Source organism: Nilaparvata lugens, chromosome 3, assembly GCF_014356525.2.
Source record: "Nilaparvata lugens isolate BPH chromosome 3, ASM1435652v1, whole genome shotgun sequence".
Classification (NCBI taxonomy): domain Eukaryota; kingdom Metazoa; phylum Arthropoda; class Insecta; order Hemiptera; family Delphacidae; genus Nilaparvata; species Nilaparvata lugens.
In genome coordinates this window covers 41,592,911-41,614,766 of record NC_052506.1, presented here as the reverse complement: position 1 = coordinate 41,614,766, position 21,856 = coordinate 41,592,911, and the positions used below count along the sequence as shown (strand labels likewise).

At 33.2% G+C, this 21,856-nt stretch overlaps 1 protein-coding gene across 2 annotated transcripts in view; it reads right to left on the bottom strand.

Moving 5' to 3' along the window:
• The window catches only part of LOC111054081 (telomerase Cajal body protein 1), a 164,186-nt gene that overhangs the window by 5,236 nt on the left and 137,094 nt on the right, over nt 1–21,856 (bottom strand). The gene's annotated exons all lie outside the window — the stretch shown is intronic.

The following is a 21,856-nucleotide window of genomic DNA, read 5'->3' as shown; positions in this document are numbered from 1 at the left end:
CAAATAGAATGGAAATATAATTTCATTAGTCATTCAATTGTTTCAAAAAATAGTTTCAAAGCTATGATTTTCATGATTTTTACTAAAGTGAAAAAAAAATTACTGTGGGGGGGGATATATCCATGTTCCCAGATATTACTGGAGATTTGTATATCCTCCTGTCCCCGGTGGAAACTACTCTTTAATCATAACATAACAAGGACATTTTGTGGGTACCATACTAAAAAAAGGTGCTGGAGCATTGTTCAAGGGAACTACGTTTCAATCACATGAACTGGTTTAAATACATGATCTTTTCATATTCATGCATGAAATTGAATGAACAATTATCAATACATGTTAAATTGAACTTTCAATTGCTAAAGATGGTAAAAACAAAACTGACTTACTTCAAAAAGATTTTTCTGAAGTATTCGCTATATGCAGTTCCATAGAGTAAAGATACTGTTTGAAAGATACCTATTTATTTGTCTCTGGCAGTACTAGCCCATTCACTGAGTAGCCCATAATTCTATTATCATTCTGATATTCTCTCAATACTCATATTATATTATATTTTTTGGTTTAAACAATGTCTGAAAATATATTAAATTGGAAGCCAATTCTTTTGACTCAATTTCTATCAGTGGTCGATTACCTTCTACGAATCTAGGCTACACGATAGTATCGATGCTATCTATAATTGGCTTGAACATAATATGGAACTGCAACTATATCAGTAATGAAGGAGAACTGTATTAAATACATTGTAATTGTAAGAAAGTATGAGATGATATCTATCAATCTATGTGGGGTCGATTGTTGCTAATTGGAGGCAGCTGCGTTTGCTTGCATCATCACGGGATGCAGAAATAGTGTGCATTGCATAATTGAACTATTAAGTTGAGTCCAGATGGTGATGAGCGACCCTTCGTTTGCGTGATCCTTTCTGTGGAATTGATTTTGTGAGTGGATGAAGTGAATAATGGATTACGGTACCTTGAATATTTGGATTATTACGAACCAATACCTCAAGTCGGCGAGTACGGTATCATAATTTAAAACTGAAGAGAAGTGCTGATTGCTCTCAGATTTTTTGCTGATGGTAGTCCACATAGAGACTTGTGATTTATGTGAGTACTGCAGCATCATGTCGCATTATACATAGTGTTGCGGCAATAGCTATTATTTGTTTAATAATTGAAAAATATTACGTTAAATTCCTAGCTGGACAATACGCTAGAAAAAAACTACATTTTGGAAATAAATGAAAATGAATTCCAAATGAACACCAAAAAGGTGAGGAGTTAGTTGTTCATGTGTTCACTGTAACAACATTCGAAAGAGTTAAGAAGATTATCTAATCACAGATAATCATTATAACGACGGTCAAGAGAGGATCAAGACCGAAATAGAGAGAGAATGGGAGTAAGTGGGGGAAAGAGAGAGAGAGAGAATGAGATTGATTGATTTTTTTCTTCTTCAATATGCCCTAATAAAGGCATATTGTGCCTGAGAGAGAGAGAGTGAGTGGGAGGGAGGGGAAGAAGAAAAACCAAGAACGAAACGAATGATGGGAGAGTGAGTGAGTGTGAGTGAGAGAGTGCAAAAGCAATACGCAAAGACAGCGTGTGAGAGCCAAAGTAGCATTCGAGATGGCTGTTGCCAACATTGCGACAATAATTCCCCGTGGATTCCTTCAGTTGCTCCTCGGTCTGGCTAAACTTGAGCGTCGGTCTGGCTAAACCCGCAGATCAAAGTTGCTCTCGACCAAGAGATAACCGACAGCTAAACTCGATCTCAGCAAACCGATTTTTTAGCCGAGACCAAAGTTGCGCTAGACCAACGTTGCGCCGGGGTTAGCCAGACCCGATCTCAGCAATCGCCCCTAAAGCTCTCTATTTATAACACTATTAATAGATATCAACCTTTATTATTTCTTATAAGATGTATCACTGTTATAAATTAAATTTTTCAATAAGAAATAAATTAAATTTTTCAATTTAATATAAATTGAAAATTTTTCAATTTAGGAATATCAACGGAAATTCAAAATTAAATAGGTTTTAACCTGCAGAATACAAGGTTAGAAAAGAGTATAAGATAAAAAGTTTTATCACCCAGCTTTGGACAAGCTATTGATATTGTTGATCAAAAACTATAATTCATCAGAATTTATTTTTTCTTTAAAATTTACTCATTTTTGGAAAATCATAACTCAGTACTTATTGGTGATGAAGAGTTGCGAATGATCTCATTTTATTCATAATTTTATAATCTAAAACAAAGGCTAGAGCAAATTTATTATTACTGGATTTGGCAGAAATAGCTGAAAACTGGAAAATGACCTGAAAATACGAGGTTCTGGACTTCTCTCATGTATCCACATAATATATTAAAAAATCAGAACTACAATATAAATTGCAAGCACGCCTCCTTTTTTATGTCTATATTGACTGGACTAAGAAGTTCTTGTGACAACTATAGAGGAATCAGCTTGCTAAACTCTGCTTACAAAATCTATAGCATGATTATCAAGGAGAGGATGCAGCCCATAATAGAAGAGCAGCTCCTGGAAGAGCAATGTAGCTTTACTTTTAAATAATACTTTACCGCGCTATACTTTGTGAGGGGGGCGCATATCAAAATCTCGCCCCGGGCGCCTATTATCCTCGGGGCGGCCCTGGCTGATACCAAGCTTTTTATATCTGTATCTTACCGTTTCTGTAAAAATACAGATATAATCAGCTGATTAAAGTGAATTGCTCATGTTCGCGGCGCGTATATCTGTACGCACCTTAAGAGAAGTCCAGAACCAATTTCTTCATGCAAAATTTAGTTTTTGAACCAGTTTAGAGAACCTGTAGAGACCAGAGAGGAACTGATTATCAGAATTCGATTGACGTTAAAAGTAATGAAGACACAGTCCAATGAAGAGAGACGGGCAACACGAAACTTCATAAACGGCAGCAGAAGTTACATAAACAGAAATGGAGGCTATTTTGAATTCCTGTAAGCAGTGAGCATGATATTTAACTTGATTATGCATCTGAAGGATTGTCATCAGTCTTTTTAATTCTGTCATTCATCTATCTATTCTGTCATCATCTATGAATTATTATTCTATGAATAAATTTTATTGGATCTTGTAAAAGTGTATGATTAATATTTTATATAGGATTTAGGCTATATGCTACAGAAAATAATGTAATAATCAGGTGATTTCACCCTCTAGGATCATCACTTGATGCATGCTGTTTGTGAATTTCCTCATTTTGAAGGTGTTCATCCCAGATATTAGTAGTTGTGAACACTTCATCATGGAACTTGACTTTTCGAACACATATCACTTCTTAGGAAGATGTTCTATTTTATCAGAAATTAGATGGGAGGTTTGGGGTAAACGTGAATTGACCGAGCAGCAAGTAATAGAGCAGTTAAATGGTGAGAGCTGGGAGAAATTAATAAAATATGTGAGAATTGCATGGAGATATCGCTCGCAACTCATTGAGGAATTTATTAGTAGATGTTAGATGTTCAGATATTAGTAGTTGTGACCACTTCATCATGGAACTTGACTTTTCGAATTTATAGTCATTCGAAAGCTTATGAAATGGAGAAGTTTTAAGAATATTGAAACCACTATAATTATCCGGAGAAAAATCGAGAAAAAACGGTTGAAATTTGACTTTGAAATGAAGAATAGCATTTTTTCAAGTTTAAGCCTTAATAAAAATCTACAAAATATCTAAAAACAAATAAAATTACATTAATCTTGTTAGAAATGTTTTTCTCTTTCCAACATTACCCTTGAAATTGAAATTCGACCAGTAGTTTTCGATTTATTGAGTATTCAATGACCGGAAGTAGGCATATTCTGAAAATATCGAAAAATCGATATATCTTGAAAACTAAGGTCGATAGGAAAAAGTTTACAGAACATTTTTTGTCAGAAATGTCGAGTAGAATCTATGGTCAACGGCTGTTACAACCTTGGTGGGACACCCTGTATATGTATCCTACTTCATTTAATTCCCTTTAAAATCACCTACTTAGAAAACCTTCTAATTATCCTGTCTATCGTAATACTGAAGTTACCACCATTCTTGAATATCCTTCCCTTATCCTGAGATATGACGAAATTTTATCTGGTAAATGTGAGTTTTTGTGTGACAACAGAAACAGCAGAAATGTGACAGTGATAAAAAATAAGTGTATAAGTAAATTGTTGGGAGATAAGAAATTAGAACACTTTAAACAATTATTAATTAATGATTCTGCTTCTTTTGTAAAATTTATATCAATTATCAATTAATATCTATTGTACAAAATTGACAAAGCTATTATTCTATCAGAAAAAAAGAACACTACATTATATCCAAAATCAACTCAATTATTGTATCTTAATAAGTCAGAACAGTTATTCGAACATCCTAAAATACATGAATATTGAGAAAGTGATATATCAATCCCATCTGAAGTTCCATTTCGTAAATCGAAAACAAACTTTTCATTTGATATTATTCACGAAGCCAATATTAAGATTGAACTAGCAATAGAAGAACTAAGCATTGGAAAAGTCTTATATACTTATTATACATTTGTATTATCTATATAATATTATGTATTTGGATTTTTATAATATGTTTTATTGTTATTCTTAGTATATTTATTGTATTTGAATTGTATAACTTCATTGAATATGTAACTTCTTTACAAAATAATTGTAGAGAAAATTTTAATGTAGCAGCAACTTCGCAGGCCCCAACATTTGTTCTTGGGCCTTGCCTCCAAACCCAAAATTCTGATCGCTGAGGACTAGGGGTGGAGGAGTTAAATATCTATAGTAGTACACAACCCTATTGTTATAGCATATAGCTGACTATGCATTTTCTTCTCTGTGTCTCAATTAATTAGTTTTAGTCAGTTCTTCAGTCTAGGGATGGAGGAGTTAAATATCTATAGTGGTACACAACAGTGGCGGCTCGTGGAGGACAATTTAGGGGAAGCCCAAATAACATGAAAAATCGAATATGACATAGGCTATCAGGTATGGGATTTAAAAGATGAATTGCTTATTATTCCCAATTCCGTTTGGTGTCGAAAATAAGTCATTTGAGAAAAATATTGAAAAAATAAAACTATACTTTAAGCATGCCTGAAATTTTGTATGAAGGAGGTTACTCACTTTGGTCTTTTTTGTCACTATCAGTCCACTTGAAGAATGGTGTCTCTAAGAGAGCACAAACTAAATCTATCGATGGTTCCATAATGTAACTACTATTAGTACTATTCAGTATTCACACTACAAGATTATAACACTACACTAACTGTAACTAACACTATTACTTCCACAGATACATCATTTACACCGGTATATTTATAGAATAATGTTCAATAGCATAAATAAATCTCAATAATAAGAATCAGCGCGATGTGTACCGTGTTGTTTTCAAGATTTTTAGGATAACCTCAAACTGTAAACAGCAGACATGCAGTTTATCAACCGAGCGCTTTTAAAACTTCGATTGTGCCAACCTGACCGATAGAATTTTTGCAAAACACATTCCTCGTTTTTACGTTATGTTCTGCATTTTCATATTGCAAGGTTGGTAGTAAGGGGATGCCCCAGCTCGTCTTGCAGTACCTATAGGCTTCACTAATGTAGAGTCTATAAGTATGTATATATCGTTTCCATGGCAACGCGTGTGTATAGTACTCCTGTAGCGACCAAGGTCAGTACTGCAAAATAGAACACGGCATCCCCTGAGCAAAATGCAGCTCAGAACGAATATCTCAGTAATATGGGACAACAACAAAACTCACCAGCGACAAAATGCTTCACATTTCATACGCACAGCCAGCCTTATTCAGATTCAGCTAATGAGATTAATGATAAGTTATTGAACAATAAATAATCGTAACCTTATGAATATTCTGGGAACTTTATTTACTTATTCTTATTATAAAAACATTATTTTTTATTGGAATATTTTGGTACAGCCGGGCAGTACTTGATTCCCCCGGCGAGCCGCCATTGGTACACAACCCTATTGTTATAGCATATAGCTGACTATGCATTGTCTTCTCTATGTCTCAATTAATTAGTTCTAGTCAGTTCTTCAGTCTAGGGATGGAGAAGTTAAATATCTATAGTAGTACACAACCCTATTGTTACAGCATATAGCTCACTATGCATTGTCTTCTCTATGTCTCAATTAATTAGTTTTAGTCAGTTCTTCAGTCTAGGGATGGAGGAGTTAAATATCTAAAGTAGTACACAACCCTATTGTTATAGCATATAGCTGACTATGCATTGTCTTCTCTATGTCTCAATTAATTAGTTTTAGTCAGTTCTACTCAATCACTTGACGAGAGCACTCGGCTCCCGAAATTCTTTAACTCTTTTAGTTGTAGTGTTAATAAAGTTTCAATTTTAAAAACTCAGTCGTGTCGTCCATTCATTTAACTAAAGACAATATACATATTCTCTTGATCTCATTAACTCACCTTATAAATCTGAGCCTGACAACAGGGGTGTTTCCTGAGGATTTAAAAATTACGAAGGTTATACCAATCTACAAGTCTAGTAGTAAAAGTGATATGAATAACTACAGGCCCATTTCCTTGTTGTGTGTAGCATCGAAGATATTGGGAAAGTGTGTCAAATTGCAATTTCAGAGGTATTTGGAAGAAAACAACTTGCTTTCAAGTCGTCAATTCAGCTTCCGGAACAGCAAGAATACCTCGGAGGCACTATTTGCGATTAATAAGGCATTCATGGAGGCAATCAATCAAGATCAGAAGGCATTATCAGTTTTTGTTGACCTGGCAAAGGCTTTCGATTCGATAGAAAGAGACATACTCTTTGCTAAACTGAAGTTTATGGTGGCTTGGCCTTGGCCTGGTTCAAGAGCTATATTGGTAATAGAAGACAGGTGGTTTCCATCGGACCAAAAATGAGTGGAGTCAGTGATGTGTAATCTGGTGTGGTTCAGGGCAGTACCCTTGGGCCAGTTTTATTCCTTGTTAATAACATTAATAACATTGATATAAGTTGAACATTGAAAGCGAGCTCTTCCTATTTGCGGATGATACTGCTGTTTTATTCAGGGGTGCAAGCTGGAATGAAACATTTTTAAAGGCAGAAATGGGAATAAAGAAGCTGAAAGCATGGTTTGATCAGAACATCCTCACTATTAATGTAGATAAGACAAAATGCTTGCCCATTATACTCAGACCTTGTAGTGAGCCTCCAGATAATCTAGTCTTGAAACTACACTCTTGTGATGATATCTATGGCACTGGCTGCAACTGTCAGATCATGGACAGGGTGTTATAATAGAGTTATAGTAGGAGTTATAATAGATTCTAACCTGAGATATGAGAATCACATAATCAGTTTGCAGCATAAGCTTAGGAAAATGATTTATATTTTTCATCAGCTAAGCTTCATCCTGAACAAATAGGAAATTAAGACAGTTTATTTTGCTCATGTTCAGTCGATCTTGAGTTATGGTGTTATTGCATGGGGAGGAGCAGTTAGAACTTCACTGGAGCCTTCATATGTAATACAGAAGCTTATAATCAAGGCCGGCTTGAAACTGGAGAGATAATATCCCACCGAGGCACTCTTTGAATATTCTCAACTATTGACTGTCAGGCTGATATGTATGAAGAATGTACTTGTATTCACATACAAAAACAGGGAATTTATGATAACCGAGGAAGCACACAGCTACAATACAAGAAGCTCGGCAAATGTGGGGCTACAGGTCCCCAGAATTGTCAAATCAATAAATCGCACTAACCCATTCTACGTCACCAACATTTTATTGAGGAAAGGACCATCCAGAGAAATAATAGAACCCACGGTAGGTTTGCTTGCTTATAAAATAATCATCGATGGTTGGCTGCGTGGAATTGGTGCCAATAACCTTTATATAGGTAGTTTCCAATGAGAATTGAATAATAAAAAAAAACATAAAAAATTAAGATGAAAAAAAAGCTCTAGTATGGAATCCTAACTAACTCACTAATTCCTTAACTAACCCACAGGCCTACATAAATCCTTTTCTTCTTATCTGGTATTGCCGTTTGTTCTTTGCTCTTCTTTCTGAATCTGTGAAGGTTATATTAATTGATTTCTCTAAACTTCTACTTAACAATTTTAGTCACAAAATATCACAGTATAATGATACTCGTCCCACACACAAGTCTAAGACTCATGTGGGTCTGTTTCCTTTGTTGTTGTGTCGGTGCAAATTAATACCAATGTATTTTGTAAATTATATTTCGTATAGTTGTTTTGGGCCATCGGTTGGTGGCTGTGTCGTGGTTGTTTGTTATTAAATAATATATAGTGGGCATGTTTGCGATGCAGTCGTCGACCGATGGCTCGGAATATTGTATAATTTTGTAATTTATACATTTTTTTTAAAAAAGCTTGCAAACTTTGTATGGCTTAGCAATAATATTCTAGGTCGATAATGTAATACATTTTTGTAAATTTATATTTATTCCTATAGCCTGAAAGCATCTATCTAAGTATTCTTGTGCACTGTATATGACAATAAAGAATTATTGAATTGAATTGAAGTAAATCATTAAATAATGAGGTGTAGTAGTGGATGAGAAACTCACCTGGTCTCACCATATTTCCAATCTTAGAAATTATCTTATTATTTTGAAAAAGTTATATTTTCTCAGTAAATTCATCCCGCATATGCACCAGTTGACTCCAAATTGAACTATGGTATAGGCTGTTGAGACTCAACATACATAACTCATTTAAAACCAAGGTCTAGTATTAGTCAGACCTTGGAATGAGCTAGACGTGTTTTTGTGGTCTCCGTAAATAAGTCGAATTGTGAGGAATTTTGAAGGAATTGAGTTTTGTAACTTTGCAGTGTTATGTTATTGACTGTAGTTTTTTTATATTTCATATCAGTTCTCGTGTTTGAGTGTTCCTTTTATTAAAAAATTGCATTTTTGTGAGTTGCAAACAAGTTTTTTCAATCGTCAGCCACAGCAGTTATTGTTCGGCCGTTATCATGAGCAGCAAACAGCAGATAAGAGCAGGCCTTCGTTCATCGGACAGTAGCAGCGATAAGCCTGATAATGTGCCGGTCGGTGAGTCCACCCGTTTCTCCTCTATTTCGTTGGACGAAAAGTTATTAACTATTTTCAACGAGATTGAAGGGGTTAAAGAGGAACAAAAATCGATTATCCAATCGATTGAAGACATTCAAATTTCTGTGGATGGCTTTCGTAAGAATTTGAAAAGTCATGATGACAAGTTAGCTAAGCACTCTGAACTTTTTTCCGCTTTGAATGCTGAAATAGATTATTTAAAAAGTGAAAATCAGAAACTGAAATCTGAAATGAATGATTCTAAACAATACAGTAGGAAAAACAGTGTTGAAATAAGTGGTTTGCCGCTTAATAAATCAGGGGACAATTTATCCACAGTTCTGAACAAGTTGTTCACCTTTCTAAAATTCAATTTCACGTCAGATATGGTTGATATCATGCACCCTCTTCCATCTAGAACTGATAGTGACGGTAGAAGTGCAATAATAAAATTTGTAAAGCGCACGGACACACTGGCATTGCTAGAACTTGCTAAGAAAAATAGGGATCTGAAGGCTAGTGATGTGGGACTTCAATCTCAAAACTCAATTTTCATTAATCCGTCACTTTCAAAAGAGAATAAGCAGTTGTTCAAGGACGCCAGGCTAATGAAAAAATCTCATGGAATTAAGTACGTCTGGGTCCACAACTGTAAAATTCTAGTGCGAAGGAGTGACGACGATCGAGTTTATCCAATAAATAGTAGGGAAGACTTGGTCAATTTGAAGAAGAAATATGATTCTGAATTGAAGAAAAACATTGCTCAATGAGTACAGTTTTTTTTGCTCTCTTGCTCTATGAACTGGATTTCGCCTAACACTGATTTTGTCTTTCACTCAGACTAAACTATTTTACTTTAAATGACATAGTCTATGTCAATTTTTTTTTTCTGAAACTGAATACTACTAGGCCTACTATTATCAATATTTTAATCCTCACATCTTATTCCATAATGTATTATTCTAACAGCTTAATTTAAAGAGAGATAATTAAATTTATGAATTAGATTGATTTATTCTAATAATATGATGATATTGTAATTATTATAAACTTTATTAATTTCGGAGAATTGTGATGATATACATCTAAATTCTATTTTTCAAATAAAACTTTCTATTTATTCAATAATTTTGCTTATTGTGCTCAGTAGTATGTTAAATTCAAATAATGAAAAATTCAATGAAATCTTCAGGTAGTTTTTTATAAAATTGTTGACTTGAGAAAGCAAGTTATATTTCTATGATGCTTTTTTTGAGTTAATTGAATATTCTTCCAGATATTCATTTATCCTTGAACTTTCATTGAAAATTGAAATAACACAATTTCATTTTGTAATAGTGTTTTTGTGAATTATTGTTTGTTTTTATCTAAATTTTCCATTTTCTTTTTCAAATTATTGCTGGTAATTTCATTAGCACAATTTGCACAATATTTCTTGTTTATTCAGTTTCACCATTTATTCTTATCTTTTGTTCCTTCAAGTAATTCCGACTTTTAATCAAATTATAATAATTTAACGGAGACTGGAAAATAACATCGTTCTGTTATTCTAAAATGTCGTTAAATCTTTTATTAGTTTGTGTGAGTGTGTGTGTGAATGGTATGATTTTTGTTATCGAATACAATGAATTATCACTTCATGTGTGTGTATTGTGTGATTTTGTAATTTTGTCTGTCTATGGAGGAGGCCAGTGACACATGCACATTACTAAGAGATGTTGATGAAGTGAATACCTCACATATTTCAGAGTGTTCAAACCTAACTATCCTTTACCAGAATATTCGGGGAGTTAGTAGTAATTTTGATTGTTTTTTAACTTATATTAACTGCTGGAAAATTAAACCTGCAATAATAGTGTTGTCTGAAGTTTGGTTGACTTCAAGCGAAGAGGCATTATTGTATTGTATTGATGGATACAACCAATTTTCAAATATTTCTGTTTCTACCCGTGCCACTGGTTCAATTGTTTATTATTCTACTGAGCTACCTGATTTTTCATGCAGAGTTTTAGATAGTTTATTAGAGGGAGCTGACATTGTTAATCTTGAATGTAGTATTTCCAACTACAAATTCAATCTTGTGTGCCTATATCGCTGGCATGGTTTTAATATTGAACGTTTCTTTTCAAGTTTTATATCTACCTTGGAGAATTTGAGACCAGTTGACTCAATAATTATTGGTGATATCAATATTAATATTCTAAATTATGATGATAGCATAACCGACAACTATCTTGAAATATTGAGCTCCTTTGGTTATGAGAAAATAATAGACATTTTTACAAGAATTACCGATACCTCTGCTACTTGCATTGACCATATATTTGTCAAATCCCAAGATTTTTCACACTTCATTAAAGGATCAGTTATAGAGACAGAAATAAGTGATCACAAGGCTGTGGCTTTGACTCTCAGTCGTAGAAACTTACTCAACAATAGCTGTACAACGGATGTTAAAACTATTATTAATTATGATAGCTTATGTGACATGCTTATAGCTCATGACTGGTCCGATGTCTTGTTTAGTAATGATATTGATTATAAATTCGATAAATTCTTGAAAACTTTTCATATTTATATAGATAATTCAACTTCAGTTATTAATATAGAAACGAATAAAAGAGGCATTCGAAGATTAAAACCTTGGATTTCAGAGAGGTTGTGTGCAGCAATTCTCTTCCGAGACAAATTGGCAAAGTTGGCAAGGAGAAATCCAGGAAATTGCAGATTACAATCTAATTGGAAGGTTTATTCTAAAAAAATTAAAACTTGGATACAAACAGAAAAAAAATGTATTCTTCAATTAACGATCTACCTCCAAAACAAAAATGGTTTACTCTTAATAAGCTGTGTGGCAATCCCAATAAGAAAAGTAAACTTGATTTAAAGATTGAGCACGATAATACTGTTATCACAGATAAGAGTACCGTGGCTGAATTATTTAATAATTTTTTTGTAAATGTACCTAAAGAGGTTGCAACCTCCATAAAGAATGACCCCAGGGCTTGGAATGAGTATGTTAATTTTTTCAGAGTGGATCAATGTCCTAGATCTATTTTCTTTGAGCCGGTAACTTATAATGAACTTTTCCTACATATTTCTAAATTGAAACAGGGTAAGGCTCCTGGTGATGATAAAATATCTTCCAAACTTCTTAAAAATGTGGCAGTTGCTATTGTTCCAATTCTTACTGATATATTCAACTGCAGCCTCTCTTGTGGTAAGTTTCCAAGCAGGTTAAAATTAGCTAAGGTTATTCCTATTTATAAAAGTGGCTCACATTCTAATCTTACTAATTACAGACCCATATCTCTGGTTTCAGTGTTTTCAAAACTTTTGGAAAAAATTGTTAAAATAAGACTCCTTAATTTTCTAAATTCAAACAATTTCTTCTATTGCCGTCAGTTTGGTTTCAGGGAGGGTTTCAACACTGAAATGGCTCTTGAGAGTTTCTTGGCTTCAATACATAACAATCTCAATTCCAAATTGCCTTCTTGTGTATCAGGTCTATTTCTTGATATAAAAAAAGCTTTTGACACTGTAAATCATTCTCTACTACTTGATAAGCTGTTAAGAGCGGGCATTAGAGGTGTTGCGCATAGTTGGTTTGTCTCCTATCTGAGTAATCGACACCAATATGTTTCTGTTGGAAATACGAGAAGTGAGGTTTTGAGTGTTGATTATGGGGTGCCACAGGGTTCAGTTTTGGGCCCTGTGTTATTCCTCATACTTATAAATGATCTCTTTTCAGGAGACTTTAATGGATTGCCGGTCTCATTCGCGGATGATACTGCTTTTTCATATTGCGGTGCAGACAGTGAAAATCTATTTTTCAAGATGCAGGAGGATTTGCATAAATTACTTGTCTGGTTCAACTGTAATGGTCTTTCTCTGAATGTATCCAAAACCAAATATTTGCTTTTTACATTAACCACATTCAACGCTTAAATTTCATAATTATGCATGTGATCAGTTAAATTGTGATTGCCAAATAGTACAGCAATCTGACAGTGTAAGATATCTTGGTGTATTGTTAGATGAGAGGCTCACATGGACCCACCATATGTGTAATTTAAAAACATATCTTTTGATAATTCTAAGAAAATTCTACTTTCTTAGAAAACTTTTACCTCAACCGGTTTCAAGACAATTGTATTTTGCTCTTGTAGATTCTAAGTTGAACTACGGAATAACCTGTTGGGGCTCCACTTATAAAACACATATAAAGCCGTTAGTCACTATGCAAAAATCAATAGTCCGTGTTATGAAGGGTGTAAGGAGAACCGAGCACTCATTCCCAATTTTCCAAATATACAATTGTTTACCTTTGCGCTACATCTATGTTTTTAAAGTATTATCTTCTTTCTTTATGCAATCCGGGGATCGTAGTAGGCAAATGTATGAGGGTTATCATTTATATGCAACCAGAAGTGTAACAAACAATTTCTTAAGACCACCTAAAGCTTATAAAACTGTTTTTCAAAAATCTTTTGTCTTTCTGAGTCCAAAATTTTTTAATAATGTACCTGATAACATAAAACAAATCAATAACATTCGTTCATTTAAGAAACAAATTATCAAATGGCTTATTTCTTAAACAGGAGGATCCTGACATTGTTATTTTCACAGAGCATGGCTTAAAAATAAAGGAAATAAATCAAGTTAGGATTCCAGGCTATTCACTGAGATCAGAATTTTGTAGAATAGCTCATAGAAGTGGTGGTGTATGTATATTCACTAGCAATGCTAAACATACCCAAACTTATGAACTGGATTTTGTTAAGAGATTTTCTGTTGAGATGGATTTAGAGGTGACGGGACTAAGGTTAAAAATTGATGATCGATTTGAGGTAGCAGTGTTAGGTATCTATAGGTCATCAAATGGAGACTGGCAAAAATTTTGTGAGCTGCTCCACACACTTTTGGAAATTACAACCGCTCGTTTCACAAATGTTATAGTAGTAGGAGATTTCAATACCGATTTTGCCAGGCAGGATAAAATGACAGAGGATATTAGAGATATTATTAATATGAATAATTTAGAAATTAAGGTCCACGAATATACAAGAGTAACTCGAACTTCACAGACAATTATTGATAATATCCTCACAAATATAGAAGGTTGTAATGTCAGGTTAGGTAGCTCAGATCTATCAGATCATAACTATCAAATTTTAGATGTTAAGTTGCAGGGCCAGAATCAAGCAGAAAAAAAACTTTTGTGAAAGAAATTCAGCAATATGAGCTAGGAAATATAAATTGTTTGAAGCAGGAACTGCTTCAAGAAAATTGGAGTAGTGTTTATAACAGTTGTAACCTAAATTACAAATATAAGCAATTCATTGATACTCTAAGATTTCACATTAGTGTATGCTGTCCAATAAAAAAAGTCAAAGTAAAAAGTAAATTGGACAAAGTAGATGAATGGATAACTGAAGATATTCTTACTCAAAGAAATATTGTTAGGGAAGCCTATGAGGAATTTAAATTAGTGAGGGATGTTCCGAGTGAAGTCAAATACAAATGTCTAAAGAAAAACTATGCAAAAGAAGTGAGGGAAGCTAAGTGTAAGAAAACAGCTGAAATATTAACAACTAGTACCAATTTTAACTCTGCTGTTTGGGAGGTAATTAATAGAAATAGGAGAGCAGCTCAAAAAGATACAGTTACTAATGTCCCTAGGATAATCGATGAACATGGAAATTATATGGATGATAGTATAGACATTTGTAACTTTTTCAATAAGTATTATCAACAGGTTGCATATAATCTCCAAAAGTCACTGAACACTAATACTTGTAATACAACTACATTAAATGCTGAGCCAATTGAAAAGGTATTTAAATTTCATCCATTATCAAGAGATGAGTTGTCAAGAATAATAAAAAATTTGAATAACAAAAAAACAGTAGGATTGGATGGGGTCTCAAGCAAAATTTTAAAAGAATGTGAAAATGAATTACTGGACCCTTTATTGCATCTCCTTAATACTTCACTAGAGCAGGGTATTTTCCCTGATGATCTGAAACAAGGAAAAATTTTGCCAATTTTCAAGAGCGGTGATTCTGAAAGAGTTGAAAATTATAGACCCATTAGTATTCTAAATGTAATAAGTAAAATTTTTGAAAGAGTAGTTTTAAATAGGCTATTGATGCACCTGGAAGAAATTAATTTCATATGTGATGAACAGCATGGGTTCCAGAAAGGGAAATCTACTAAGACTGCAATAGTATCCCTTGTTGAAAGACTAATAGATATAATAGATTCAGGTGAGAAGGCAGCCGCAATATTTCTTGATTTATCCAAAGCTTTTGATTGTGTGAACCATAGAATATTATTGGAAATACTAAAAACTGTAGGTGTGAATGGTATAGAACTAAAATGGTTTGAATCATATCTCATAGGTAGAAACCAGTGTGTTGAGCTTACCAAGGTGGATGGGAATGAAATAGTAAAAATTAAATCTCAAAAACTGGAGGTCCAGGCTGGAGTACCTCAAGGCTCAATTTTGGGTCCCTTACTGTTTCTGTTGTATGTGAACCAATTACCAAAAGAGTTAAAAGATCACAGAGCTCTGTTGTTTGCTGATGACACATCGCTTAAATTTCATAATTATGCATGTGATCAGTTAAATTGTGATTGCCAAATAGTACAGCAATCTGACAGTGTAAGATATCTTGGTGTATTGTTAGATGAGAGGCTCACATGGACCCACCATATGTGTAATTAAAAAACTTATCTTTTGATAATTCTAAGAAAATTCTACTTTCTTAGAAAACTTTTACCTCAACCGGTTTCAAGACAATTGTATTTTGCTCTTGTAGATTCTAAGTTGAACTACGGAATAACCTGTTGGGGCTCCACTTATAAAACACATATAAAGCCGTTAGTCACTATGCAAAAATCAATAGTCCGTGTTATGAAGGGTGTAAGGAGAACCGAGCACTCATTCCCAATTTTCCAAATATACAATTGTTTACCTTTGCGCTACATCTATGTTTTTAAAGTATTATCTTCTTTCTTTATGCAATCCGGGGATCGTAGTAGGCAAATGTATGAGGGTTATCATTTATATGCAACCAGAAGTGTAACAAACAATTTCTTAAGACCACCTAAAGCTTATAAAACTGTTTTTCAAAAATCTTTTGTCTTTCTGAGTCCAAAATTTTTTAATAATGTACCTGATAACATAAAACAAATCAATAACATTCGTTCATTTAAGAAACAAATTATCAAATGGCTTATTTCTTATCCACCTGAAAATATTGAGGGGTTGTTCACTGTCATTGGTTAACTTCATGGACTTCATCATGGTTGAAGTTGGATTGTACACACATGAATTATTATATTAGTGCGTGAATGGTGTGTGAATCTGAGTGTGAATGTAGCATCAAGAATTTTTTTTTTGTTATTGATACTCCTACTTGCAAGCGAATTTGTTTTAATTCAGCAAGTAGTATTTTTTATTTTGACTTTCTTTAAGGCCTATTATTTTCGAGATTATCTTAAACAAATTGCAGTATTCATTCATTATTGTTAATTCAAACGTTTCTCATTTTATTTATTGTATGTATTATGCTATACTGTCAAAATAAAAATTATTTGATTTGATTTGATTTGAACCTTTAATGACATTGCAAAAGACGATAATACGAGTTATGAAAAGAGTAAGTAGGTTTGATCATTCAAGTTGTGTGAATGTGTGTGAATGAAGCATTACAAAAATATTTTCAAGCTGTGCTCCTACTTGAACACGAATTATATGATATAATTCAGCAAGTAGTACTTTTATTGTACCGGAAACTGTTTTTTTTTCTTAATGTCTATTAGTTTTAAAGCTAACTCCAAATTTTTTTTTGAACATGTAATAATAATATTATTAACTGAAATTTTGGATGGATATTGTAAATTGTTTATAATAGTTTGTTTTTGGTCAATAATTTTTTTCATTTGATTTGATATTTATATTATGTTCTATATTTCTATTTAATCGGAAAATAAATCAGAACTTAAGATTACTAAACTTACTAAGTATCTGGTTTTGGTTAGGATCACGTTTTCAATATTGTTAGACTATATTTGTATGTAATTAGAATATAGGTTTCAAAATTGTAGAAATATAAGATGAATATTTACCTTACACCATTACAACAGTCTTTATGTGCATTGAAATATAGCTGAGTTTCAAAAGGCGTATCAGGATTGGAAACTGCACCAGTTACATCGAAGATGCACACTCTACCATCAGTATTTCCTGAAATTTAGAAGGTTTTTATTGAATCAGTTAAGATTTAGAGAGATATATTAAGCGCACAATATTGGGAAACGACAGTATCGAAATACTTGAAAAGGTATTTTAAAAGTGTATTAGTATTCTATTACTTACAATTTATTTGTAAATGTCAATTGAAATAATTCATGAGAAACAGTGAGAATTCAAATTTGTTGAAGGTTATATCGGTGAAGAAATAAATTATTACGATTATTTGAACATTATTACTGATTTTATTTTTACTTTAAGTCAAACCAATACATTGAACTCAAACGTTTTACTTGAGGCATGTTACACACACTTCACAGAGACAGAGTACAGTACAGAGTTACCAGTGCCTTGCCAATCACACATATTATTATTTAGTCTATTTCATTGACAAATAACACACCCCCTCAATGAAATAACCCAAAAAAAAATTTATCAAACAAAAAACAAAGTAAGTTATAGGAAAAATAACATAGTTCAAAACATCTTAATTATTAAAAAATATTATTTCTAAACTTGACAAAAAGTTCCTTTCCCAAGGGTTTTGTGAAAATGTCAGCAATCTGATCTGAGGATTTTAAATACTCAACTTGAATAACACCTTCAGAAATTTTCTCTCTTACAAAATGATACCTTATATCTACATGTTTCATTTTTTTATGATGCTCAGGATTATGAGCTATTTTGATAGCAGACTGATTGTCTTCAAACAACAAAATACAAGTTTTCTTATTTTCAACAACACAAAAATCAATTAAAATTCCTTTTATCCAACAAGCCTCGCTTGCAGCTTGGCTCAAAGCAACATACTCAGCTTCTGTGCTAGATAATGAAACACTCTGTTGCTTCTTGGTACACCAAGAAATAGTATTACCAAAAACCTTGAAGCAATAACCTGAGGTTGATCTTCTCTCTAAATCACCACCCCAGTTTGCATCTACATAGCCTACAATCATATCATCATTCAATTCTCTCTTATATACTAGCTCTAAATCTAAAGTACATTTTACATATCTCAATACACGTTTTAAATTTTTATACAACATTTCACTGGCACAACTTTGGAATCGACTCAAGAAAGATACAGTACAACACAAATCAGGTCTAGATCCTACAACAGCATACATAAGACAACCAATTAGTCTACGACATTTCTTTTCTATTTCTACAGACTCTGACTTATCTCTAGTCAATAATTCAAAGTTGAAATTTTTATCCATGGGAGTGTCCATTGGCTTACAATCCTGCATGTTGAACTTTTCCAATACATGTTTGAGATACTCCTTCTGACTAATAACAGTTACCCCCTTCTCAATATCTTGTTTGACATTAATTCCCAAGAAATTAGAAACTAAGCCCAAGTCTTTCATCTTGAAATTTTCTTGTAAGACTGATTTCAATCTTGAAACATCATTCTCATCTGAACCAAAAATAAGTATGTCATCTACATACAATAATAGAAATACCTTTTTACCCTCCACAATTTTAGAATACAAGCAATAATCATTTTTAGACCTAGTAAAATTGTTCATTTATGGGTAAAAAATATTAGCAGTTAAAGGTTATATCGGTGAAGAAATAAATTATTACGATTATTTGAACATCATTTTTAATTTTAAATACCCATTTGCTATCAATAATTTCTTTGTTTTCTGGTACAGTATCTACCTCTGTCCAAGTATTATTTTCTTTCAAAGCATTTAGTTCAGTTTTTACTGCCTCCAACCACTTTACAGAATTGTTTGATTTCATAGCTTCAGAAAATGTAAGAGGCTCATCTACTTGTAGACTAAGATAACTGGTTTCATAGTCTTTCAACCACACTGGTTTTTTAATCACTCTTTTCTCTCTCCCTCTTATTTCATTACTTTCATCCATCATTTCTTCTCCACTTTCTTCATTTACTTCTACTTCATTGATTCCATCTTCAATATCATTTGTTTCAATCTCAATACCCTCAGCTTCACTTGTATCAGTTTCTTCTACTTCATTATTTTCAATTTCTTCAACTTCATTTATTTCAGTTTCTTGTACTCCATCATTTTCAATTTCTTCAAATACATTGTTTGGATCATTACCTTTTGCGATTCCCTCAATGTCAAAGCCTTGATTTATCTTGAATACTTTGGGGTCAGAATACTTTTCACCTTGGTTAGATTGCTCAACATTTGAAAAAATTACATCCCTAGAAACAATTATTTTCCTCTTATCAGCATCCCACAACCGATAACCATTTTGCAAATATCCTACAAACGTTAGCTTCTTGGTTCTACTGTCAAGTTTCTTAAGATTACCTGCAACATGACTGTATGCTATACTTCCAAAAATCTGTAGTCTTGATAGATCTGGTTTTTTACCGTACCACTTTTCAGCTGGAGTACAATCAAGAGTACATGTTGGGCTTCTATTAACAATATAAGCTGCTGTCCTTACAGCCTCACCCCACATTTCCTTTTTCAATCCTGAATCAAACAAAAGTGCCCTAACCTTTTCTAGCAATGTCCTATTGATTCTTTCTGCCTTTCCATTTAATTCTGGAGTGTATGGAATGGTGAAATCCATGAAAATCCCTCTATTTTGACACCAATCCTTGATTTTATTACTAGAATATTCCCCACCATTATCACACCGAAATTTTGAAATTTTAGAATGCCATTTTGCCTCTACTTCAGCTACAAATTGTTTCATTATATCAAATACCTCACTTTTATTTTGAATAAGAAATACCATGACAAAATGTGTGAAATCATCTAGAAAAGTAACCATGTATCTTTTATTGTCCCAACTTACCGGGGTAATAGGCCCACAAACATCAGTATGTACTATTTCAAGGGGTCTTGTTGCCCTTTCCCTGACTGTTTTAAAAGGTTGCCTTGTTTGGCGAGCAGACAAGCATATTTCACATGGGTTTTTTGAAAAATCATCAATTTTAGTTTTAATATTCATTCCCTCACTAAGATTTATGAGCTTTTTCATGTTATCTACACCAAGGTGGCCTAGCTTCCTATGCCATAATTCTACTTCATTAGACTCATTAGACTTGGGTGAAATAGTGCTAGTCATTACATGATGGACTGAATTTGAATTATGCATTTTCAAGTCAACTTCAAACAAACCATTCGAATTTTTTATGCCTTCCATAATGACTTCATTGTCTTTCAACACCTCAACCCTATTTCCACTAAATAAGACCTTACCATCGTTCTCAGTGATAGCACTTACAGATAACAAATTTTTAGAAAGTTCTGGAACATATAAAACATTATTTAAGTTGCATTTGTCTGATTTGATGTTTCCTACCTCAAGAGCAAACATTGATTCATTTTCCTTGGCTACTCCTACTTTACAACTAATTGGAATGGAACTATCAAATAGTGATTTAGATTTTACCATATGTGAAGTAGACCCTGAGTCAATTACGAAAGTGTCATAGTATTTTACATTAGAATTAGTAGTTAAAAAGGATACTTGGTTCTTCTTCTTATCATTCTGTTTTTTACGAAAGTAACAGTCTTTGTCTTCATGATTATTCTTCTTGCAAATACTACAGAATAGACCACTTTTCTGTTTCATTTTATTTCTGCATTCACGGGAAATATGTCCATAATTTTTGCATCTGTAGCACTGGATTTCCGATGTTTTGAATACCACTGGTTGCACAGAATCACCTTTATCAGTAGATAGTCTGCGTTCTTCATTCACCAACCGGGAGGTTAGGTTTGTGAGATTTCTGTCGCAAATTGCGGTTGCTTCCCACGAAGTTTGAAAGTGGGTGTATTTCCTGGGCAGGGAGCTGAATATTTTGCCAATAACCATCTCGTCATCGATTTCGTGTCCAACAGATTTCAATTTATGGGTCAAATTTTCCAGACGGCTGATGAAACTAGCAACGTCTTCATTAGCCTCTAGTGTAAAATTGAAAAAGTCCTGCATTAGAGAAAATTTCTGTTGTTTTTCATCACGTTCGTAGATTTGACACAGTTTTTTAAACATTTCACATGAAGTTTCACAGTTCAAAATGTGATTCAAAGGTTTTGAGTCAATTGTAGTTATTATTATTTTCTTGGCTTTAGCGTCCTTCAAATTGAAAATAGAAAGTTCTTTTTCTTTACTAGGGTCGTTTGGTTTTAATTCTTTTCCATTAACAATATCACTAAGTCCTTGAGAGTCGAACAAAATTTTAATTTTAAATTTCCACATTTGAAAGTCTTCATCGTTGGATAGCTTTCCAACCATTCCCAATTTTCCAAATATACAATTGTTTACCTTTGCGCTACATCTATGTTTTTAAAGTATTATCTTCTTTCTTTATGCAATCCGGGGATCGTAGTAGGCAAATGTATGAGGGTTATCATTTATATGCAACCAGAAGTGTAACAAACAATTTCTTAAGACCACCTAAAGCTTATAAAACTGTTTTTCAAAAATCTTTTGTCTTTCTGAGTCCAAAATTTTTTAATAATGTACCTGATAACATAAAACAAA